Source organism: Balaenoptera physalus, assembly GCF_965194825.1.
Source record: "Balaenoptera physalus genome assembly, chromosome: 2".
NCBI classification, from domain to species: Eukaryota; Metazoa; Chordata; class Mammalia; order Artiodactyla; family Balaenopteridae; genus Balaenoptera; species Balaenoptera physalus.
Window position 1 is genome coordinate 4629924 of NC_138883.1, and position 9198 is coordinate 4639121.

A 9198-nucleotide genomic window follows, 5' to 3' on the forward strand; every position below is an offset into this window, starting at 1 on the left:
CCTGCGTGCCCTGAACCCTGCAATGCCCCCTCCTCTGCCAGGGGGTCCGCTTCCTCCATGTTAACAAGGGGGTACCCCCTAACCAGGGTTGTAATAATCTAGACACCAGCCGTGTCCCTATAGGGAAAGTACTTTTGGAGGGAGACTGTGTCCCACAAGGAGATGCACAGGGTACCCCCCCAAATGTGAGATGATGTCCGCACACATACACTTTGAAAAGCCCCCCACACACACCGCCCCCGGGGAAACAGGCAGCGACACATGTTGCGGCAGAGCATAGCTGCACGGCCTCGTGCTCCGGGACTTGGCACATGAGATTTAATCCTTAACAGGTGGCGCCTTCGGCAGCTCTGCCGGGCACTGAGTGGCAAAGCGGGCAGAACCGTCAATCAAATGTCCTCTCGCAAAGGTCAAAATGCTGTTGAAAGGGACTAAGGATCTATCTTAGGGCGACAGGTGGGTGGCAGCCGGGAGGGCAAGGATGAAGCGCCTGGTGACAGAAGAGGGGTGAGGATGAGTGATGAGTCCCAAAGGGGAAAGGCGGAGGGGCCCCGCGGGGGTATCAAGTTAGAACAGTTCCCCCGCACTTCTCAGGGGCTTCAAAGCAGCGGCTTCAGAGCGAGCCCCCCATGCCCAGCGATCCTGTACGTAACTATAGCCCAGTCGGGAGATTCCAGGGCTGAAAAGAAGGGACAGGTCTATTTGCAAGCCCACGGCTAGCGACAGGGAGGTGAAAATGGGCCACCAGGTTGCACGAGACACCGAGCCTTGGTGGGAGGGCTCATTTGTAGATGAGCAGGCGGGCTATTGGGGAGATGAAGATAAAGTGGCCTTTAGAGGCCATGGCGGGGAGCTACCTTAAAGTGTCAGATAACGTAAAGGGGGGAGAGAACCCCATTTACAGCCTGCGGAGCATGCACGGCGCCCCAGAGACTAGAGCCGCAGCGGCAGGACTTGCGAAACAGAAAGGCCCGCACCAAGCGCGGATGTCAAGAAAGCTTCAAAAAATCATGGCTCCGAGCATCCTAGTCAACAGGAGAGCGTTTATTAGCCACGGTATTAATAGCTAGGAAACAGCCGGAGCCAGCGGGGACCAATCAGCGGCCAGGAGCCCCTGTCGTCAAGCCGGCGCGGCCAATCAGACACCCGCAGGCCCGGTTGCTAGCCTCTCGGGGGCAGAGGCGAGGGGTGCGCATTGTCATGGGGGCGCCAGCTCGCCCTCCGCGCGTGGGAGGCCTGCGTGGGAGCCGAGGCGACCACCAGAGAGGCTCGGTAGTCACGCACGCGGGGTCCCTGGAGGCTGTCCTAGAGACAGTGCCTCCTGGCGTCATCCCTGCAGCCCCAAAAGGACACGAGTGAAGCTCTGGGAGGGGCCCCCGGCTGTTTGGGGCGCCTCTGAGAGGCCCTGGAAGGAGAAACTCCAGATGGCCAATGCGCATCTCTGTCCTCAAGGCCTGGCCCCCGGGAGGAGAGGTGGGCCTCCCAGCGCAAAGGCCGCCTCTCTGCTTTTTTTTTTTTTCTGGGCTCCCTGACTTCTCCGCCTGGTGCTCAGAGTTTAACAGTAAATCCCACTCCTCTTTCTCAAGGTCTCACTGACAGGCCAAGGTAAAAGACCCTGGCAATTCTGTGTCTCTGACAAAAGCACCGCGGGTTTGAATCCCAGCTCTCCTCCCTCCTAACTGGGAGGCTGCTGTCCAGGCCCTTCACTCTGGGCCCCTATTTCCTCATCTGGAAAAAGGAAAGAGTTGGACAAGATGGTCCCCAAGGACCCCTCCAGTCCTGCTTTGCTTGATTTGAATGTATACATCAGGCGAGTCAAATGTCTTCCAGAACATTCTGCATGACAGTAATTAGTATCAGGTGTATCCTGCCGTCCATGTGGTTACTTCATCATGCTGCTTTTCTTTCCATTGTATTTTATTTTAAACAGAACTCCATGGCAACATGTTTATCCTTCTGGCTTCCTAAAAGAAAGAAAGAAAGAAAAAGATAGGGGGGAAAAAAAGGCAAAGAGAGAAAGACAGACTGCTGTAAACTAATCTCTACTGAGCATGGTTTAACCACACACCAACACACACACACACACACACACAAAATCCATATGTTTAAATGTTTTCGTTGGCTTTTCGGGAGCTCGGAACCTAACTTTTTAAATATTTGTTGGTCCAAAGCAAAAAAAGCAATAACTTGAAAGAGCTAAATCTATGGTAATATTTGGACCTGAACTGTTTCTCAATCTGAACAATGTCGTGCATGCTTTACTTGCTCGAAAAGGACATTTGAGGGCTCAGATTCATATCTATAGGGCAAAACAGACAAGGAAATCCAGGTTTGAGAAATGGCTCACTTTCTTTCTGTACATGCTGAAACCCAACTCTCCTGAAGAACCCTGGAGGAGAGCCAGTGTCCCAGGCGCAGGGCTTAGCCTGCTGCCTCTTTTTTTTTTTTTTTTTTTTTTTTTTTTTCCACGTAGATCTAATTCAAAGCATACATTTTTCTTCTTTTTTTTTAATTCATACTTGGGAACCCTCAAAAGCCGTGTGAGCAGTCTCCTATCCACATGTACATACTTGTGGGCAAGCATACAAACGTCCTAAGATTCAGCCAGGAAATGAAGACAAGCTTCTCCTATAGCCATCTTCCAGGCGTGGGTAAATGTACTCTCTTCTCAAAAACAATACTCAGGCTCTTACTGAACAGCGACCCCTGAGTGCCTGCCCCTCTAAGCAGGCCTTCCCAGCCTTCCAGGTAAAATGCTCGTGTTCCCCAGAGATCTCTGCTGCAGGCCCTCTTCCACACATCCTGAGGGTGGCTACAGTGATAGCCGATGCTCCTGCCTTCCTGATCCCTAGTTCCAGAACCAGCCTCTGTCAATTCAAACCACCCGAGATCACACGTCCCTGAACCACCCCCAGCACCCTTAGACCTCATCCCAAGTCATAGAAGCAGAAGGACACACAGAGGGTCTTCCTATGAAGCTGCTTTGGAGTGAGGGAGCCTGGAATTGTCGGGTACCACCTCTGTGCCTTCTGTAAAGTACAAGACAGGGCATCAAGCCCCCAAGGATTTGGGGGAAATGATCAAATACAGTCCTGTCTTCTGGGATCCTGGAATTGACAATACCTCTTCCAGAATGCACACTAACCTGTGGCTCCCATGCTAGCCAAGCTTCAGGAACTTGATTTTGCCTTCAAAACAAAGTCTAAACTTTCGAGTTAGGCATTTAAGGACTTGTAGGAGGGGCTCCCTTTTTTCTTTCTGGTCACTTATCCAAACACAGTTCCTACCCACATTTCCTGCCAGTTGGATGCTTGGGGGTCCCTGCCGTGTGTCGTGATCCTAGGGTTGGTAAGTGGGAGCACCACACGGCTGCCTGGGCACTTGTGGATTTTCTACCCAGGGAACCTGAGTTCCGGGTTCAGCCCCAACCTTTGCATAGAAGAGTTTGCCAAACTGTAGATACTAAAAGACAAATAAAATTCAGCGCCTTTCATAAAAGGCCACGGATAAAGCTGACTTCCCAGTAGACTGCTGGCCTTCCAGGCAGCGCATTATGTGTTGGACTCTGGGGTGTGTGGTATGTGGGAGAGAGGGTGGGCATTGCTCTTTAGGGATCTTTTTCATGACTAGAGCCAGTGAAAAAGAGCTGAAAGGTAATACCCCCAAATTACCCCCAAATACCACCCCCCAAACCATTAGTTGTTCTGGGTGAATAAATTCTGAATGATTTGCTCTTGTTTCTACTTTTGTGGATTTCTCTACTGACATGTATTGCTTTTATTATGTGTATTTTTTAAAATGCTACAATCCAAGAAGACTGACCATTTGAGCCTCTTTCTGATGGACCGCAAATAGGAAGTCTTTTTCTAATAAGTAAATAAAAATCAAGAGACTCGGGACCCCCCTCCTGAGTAGTTGGAGGCACCGTCCTCAGATGGAGGCATTGGAGCGTGGGCTGGGCATGGGGTGTCCAGGGGCAGCCCTACAGCCACTCCCGACTTCTGGAAGGGCTCCCTTGAACCTGCCGCAGAGATGAACAAATTCCAAGCTGGTAACAGCAAAAGAAAATGAACTTCAATGGTTGCCTTCATACAGGAAGGGCCTCAGGACACCCATTTCCTGGGGGAACGAGGCAGGCCCAGAACAGGGTCGTGGCGAAGCAGCCCACCACCGTGAGGTGGATCTTAGAAGTCACACCCTGACCCCAGGAGAAGGTGACCACATTGCCCCACCCCGCCCACATGCAGCCCCCCTGGCTTTGGGCGTGGGCCAGCCCGGATTCAAGCAAGGGGTTTTCCTGGCCCAACTCCATGGAAATATTTCCTTTGGTGGAGCAAAGAACTGCTTCATTCAACTGCCCGCGGCTAGGGAGGGGGCTGGCTTCACTGTGTTGACAGAACTGCAGAGGCCTGGGGAGGGCCCCCCCCCAGGAGAAAATGTATTCCAGGTAGAACAGGACTGGAAAGTTTGCTTTTTTTTTTTTTTTCTTTTTTTAACTAAAAGATTGCTAACAGTTGAAAAACTGCCACCCCACCCAAGAGGCTCCAAGAGAAGACATCTGTGCTGGATTTCAGCAAAGACTGTCACAGAGACCTGTCTCCTTAATGGCCAGGGGAAGGGGACCATTTGCAGGCTCGCTTTCAGTTTAAACACTCAAGGTCTGGATCCTTCCAAAGCCCACGGTTGGCTTCCCCGGGCCAAGCCTGGTGATACCTGAGTCTCGGTGCTCACCCAGAAGCCACTAGCCCACTAGTGGAATCAAGGGCGCCTGGGGGACTCTGCAGTTGGAGCCCGTGTGCCCTCAGGGGTTGACTTCCAGGGCGCACACCGTCCTCCTTGGCTGACCCTAGGTTTGCCGACGTCCATGTCCCAGTCGGTGCCCAAGAGAGGTCACCCAGAAACAGAGGAAACCCCCGCCACTTCACCAAAAAGCCAGAAGGAACCACACTCACAAGATTCCTGCCTGAGAGCACAGCTCAGAAGCTCATCTGCCCATGAGAGGCTTGGGAGGAACGTGGGGCAGGAGCAGGGAGGGGCAGGGGTGGTTCTTCACTATGAAAGGGGGTGATAATATCCTACCACCTGGGGCTCTCCTAGGGTTGAAAGGAGACAAGAAACAAACCGGGGGCAGAGCATGGCATGCAGGTAGGGGCCACTTTATGCAGTGCCACCCGAAGTAAGGGGCTAAGACCCCATAATCACGACGCTGATTGCTAGCGTTGTTTCCCAGCTCTTGGGTAGACCAGCAGTCTCGCCGGTGGGTGAGGGTTTGGGCCCCTGAGCTCAGACCTCAGATGCAAGCCCACTCGCTACCCACGTGCCTTGAGTTAGTTGTTTACCCTCCCTGAACCTCAATGCACAATCTGTAGAATGAGGGTAAATGTCTCCTTCGGGAGGGAAGATTAAATGGGCAGAAAAAAATGTGTGCGTGTAGTCACCACGTGTCCCCAGGCTGTTTGACACCAGGGCTGGGGATGGGGAGAGATCTTCTTGTTTTCTATGCTGCTTTCTATGAAGCATACATTTATTTTGTAATTGACAAAGTTAAATCCAACATACGTGCTAGAAGTGAGACAAAGTCTGTGCCACGTGTGCCCTGTTGCCCTGACAAGGACATGGAGATGCCCTTCCTATGTGGGGGGGGACAGCCCTGAATGCTGTTGTCTCCAAAATTCCTGAGAGTTTGGCTGCCCTAAGCTGAAGTTTGGGGGATGGGCTCTGCTAGTCCCCACAATCAGCCAGAGAGTAAAGAGAAACATGCCTCCCCACTCTCAGCCTCTTTGCTGAGCCCCATGGGTTCTCTGTGGACCAGGCTGGCCACCCTAGTGCAGCCACCTGGACCAGTACCCTCCATCCCCACCACCAACAAGAGCCAACTCTCTTCCTCAGCAGGACCCCCGTCCCAAAGACCGGGATGTGAGATGCAGCCTGCAAGCTCAGTAGGGAAATAGATCTTCCAGATAAAAATATTCCCAGAACACTTGGCCTGCCTCCCCCCACTTCCCTGCTGTTCTCCTGTCCGTGGTAGGACACAAGCCCTCTGCGGCCAGCATCAAACATTTTGCAAGGAGGCAGCGAGGAGAGGTGGGTGAAAACACAGACTCTAACATCAGACAGGCTCGTTCAAATTCCGATACCACCAACTTACTAGCAGCTTGACTTTGAGTGAGTCTCTTATGCCTCTGTGTGTCTCAGTTTTTCCATCTATAAAATGGGGATAATAATCGTACCTGCCCCCCGAGGGTCCTTGAGAAGACGAAATGAGGCCATACATGTGAAGCCCTCAGAACCGTGCCCAAGTAAGTACCCAGTAGAGGCTCAGTAAACCAACCAAGGTGGCCTCCTCCCCCTGCCCATGCAGACAGCCCTGCTGCCCACAGAGAGAGTTGATTTAACAAGGCCACCTTTTCCACAGGGACACAGAGCATGAAACCTTTGCCACAGTCTCCTGGTTCAGGGGGAGCAGCTCTGGGCCTGGCAGATGAGAGCTGTGAGCCTCTCCATCCTGGGACTTCCGGGATAGGGACAGTAGCAAAGATTCCGAGGGTGGCCAGGTGCCCTCCATGCCAGCCCCTTCCTAGAGCCAGAATGGAGATGCATCTTACAGCCTCAGCCCCTGAAAAGCTCCCCCCACCACTCCTTGAAGGGCAACTTCACCACCAGCATTGCTGGGGTTGACTGCGGGTCACCGAGGGTCATCTCTGAACACCGCAGGTCACCGCGGGTCTCCGCACTTCACCCCCATCTAACCACTTGCTTGGGCTTATGCTCTGCAAACGCTTCGCCCTCTGAGACACGGGCTCAAATGTTCAACATACCCTTTAGGTGTTTGCGGAAAGGATGAGCTTAAAGGCGCCTGCCTTTAGGTAAACAGAGCTGCCCTTGCACATTTGATGATAAAGAAAAGCAAACAAAGGCCACCTTTCAAAGCCTGCTCCAACCTAAAGACAGCATCGCCTTTGTGAACTGGTGGGGGTGGAGGGCTTCAGGAAGACTCTGGGAGGCCCAGGCCCTTTGAGGAGGGTCCTGCCCACTCACCGCACTGAGCTCCGGTTTCCTCTGCAAAAATACAGAAATCAGGACTCACACCACAGGTCTGCCCTGAGCACAGATTGAGACAGACTGACAGACTATTAAAAACAAAAATGCTCCTGCTTTATTCGGAGGGACCCTGAGGGTCAAAGTCCAGGGCTGAGGTGGTGGCGTCTGTCTCTGAACCAGTCACCTGGTAGGTGGCACACGTGCAGGGGAGCCAGGCCGGGCACACGGAGAACTGGCTGCCCCCAAAATACACCGCTGAGGGTCTGCGTCTTTCGCCTGAGCTTTGTCAACTTTGAAAGATGAGTTCCAGATAATTTTGTTAATGCGTTCATTCATTCAGTTCAAGAAACACCTACTGGGTGCCTAGGACCAGCACTGTTTCAAGTGCCGGGGATAAAACGGCAAGTGATGGGCAAGCTCCCTGCCTCTGGGGGTTCCGGGAGCTGCACCACTACTGTGCGCCGGGCTCGGCTCTGGGTGCCTCTGCTCCCGTCTCAGGTGGTCAGCCCAGGTCCTGAGAGCAGGTGAGTGAGCCCCACCCTCCCTAGAAGGAGGAGCCAACTAGTGGCAGGCTGTCATTTAACTAAAAGAGAGAGCCACTTGGGGGCTGGGATGCCCGTGAAAAGCTGGCACCTCTCTCCCAGGTCTGAGTATCAGGAATTCTGGGCCCATGTCCTTTCCCGACAGTCTGGCCTTATGTACATTTCCCAGAAATTCTCACTGTTTACTCTGAGGGGCCTCCCCACAGCAGAAGTCGTTCAAATTCTGCTTTCGGCCGTAAGTCACTTTCTGGCTGGCTCGGGGCACAGACATCTCAGAACGTTGAACGTATGGCCACGTGGCCACCCCAGAGATCCAAGCAAAACTGTCTGGCTGCCCGGCCTGAGCTGTCCCTGAAAGGCTTCAGTGTATACCCCCGGCCCCCTGCTTTGGGGGTTCGCACGGGGCCCTCACACACTCCCTGAACAGCCCGTGCAGACCCAGGCCCGGATTTAGGGCTGATTTCCACAGACCAAATCAAGGCCCTAATTTGGAGAAACCTGAGTGCATCTCGACTTGGGGCAGAGGGTGGGGAGCAGGAAGCGGCCGCGGGTGTGTCATCTCCCACCAGGCTGGAGAGGAAGCTGGGATGAGGTGGGGGCCCGAAGGCGGAGAGAGGAAGATGGGGAGGGTGGGCAGGGGGTCCAGGTGACTGGTGCTCACTGGCAAGCCCCCTCCAAGTCCCCTCCCTGGGCGAGGTTTCCTCAGGGGAAGAGCATGTCCACTTGGAACCAGAAGTCTCCACCCTGCCCCGTCCCAGGACCTTGTCTAAAGGATGTGCTGACCAATGCCATCCAGGAGCGACCATGGCAGAAGAAATGTGGACCAACGAGGGGGCCAGAAGGAAGGCTCTAAGCCCTAAGAGAAGCCCCTGTTTCCAGCATCCTAATCACTGCAGTCTCATATTAAAGCATCCTAGTTGAGTTCCCGTAGCCCAGCTCACCGGAGAGCAGAGGCTCAAAACAAACATCCCCAATGAATGAGGCAGAAGATGGAACAGGTGCCTGGGAGCCTGGTGGAGGTGCTGCCGCCATGTGCGCGGCACGTCCCACCCAGTGAGCAATGTGGGATGGGAGAAAGAGGGGTCCCAGGTCTGGGGTCGTATACCCCATCAGAGGCTGTCCCGGCACCGGGGAAGGGAGACCCCAACCCACAGCTGGGGGGACCTTGGAGATCAGAGGCGGCCCCTGTTCACTCTGGGCCTCCCCAGGGTCCTTGCACATTCTGTGAATTAAGAGAAGGATTCGGGGTCCAGGAGAGCAGCCCAAAAGGCGGGGCCTGTTGTGCCCCTCCCACTCAAAAATGCTTTGGAGCAGAAGACAGGAAGCAACCCACACTGCAGGCTTTCGGAGGCATTCCCGGGGGCCCCAACCTCGAGGCAGATCTCGGGAGGGGGGTTGGGAAGTTGGGGCCATTTCCCATACGTTAAAGGCAGCGCCATGCCTACATTTCAAACCCAACGGAAGAAAGGCAGAGAGAGGCAGAAGGAAGATGCGAGGGACTTTAACATCTGCTCCGGGGCTCAGGGTGGCCTTACCCCGAAGGGCGGGGCGGGGCTCTCTGAACCATGGACGTGGGCTCAGGCCAACAGGCAGCCGCCCGGGTGGCCGTTAGTGC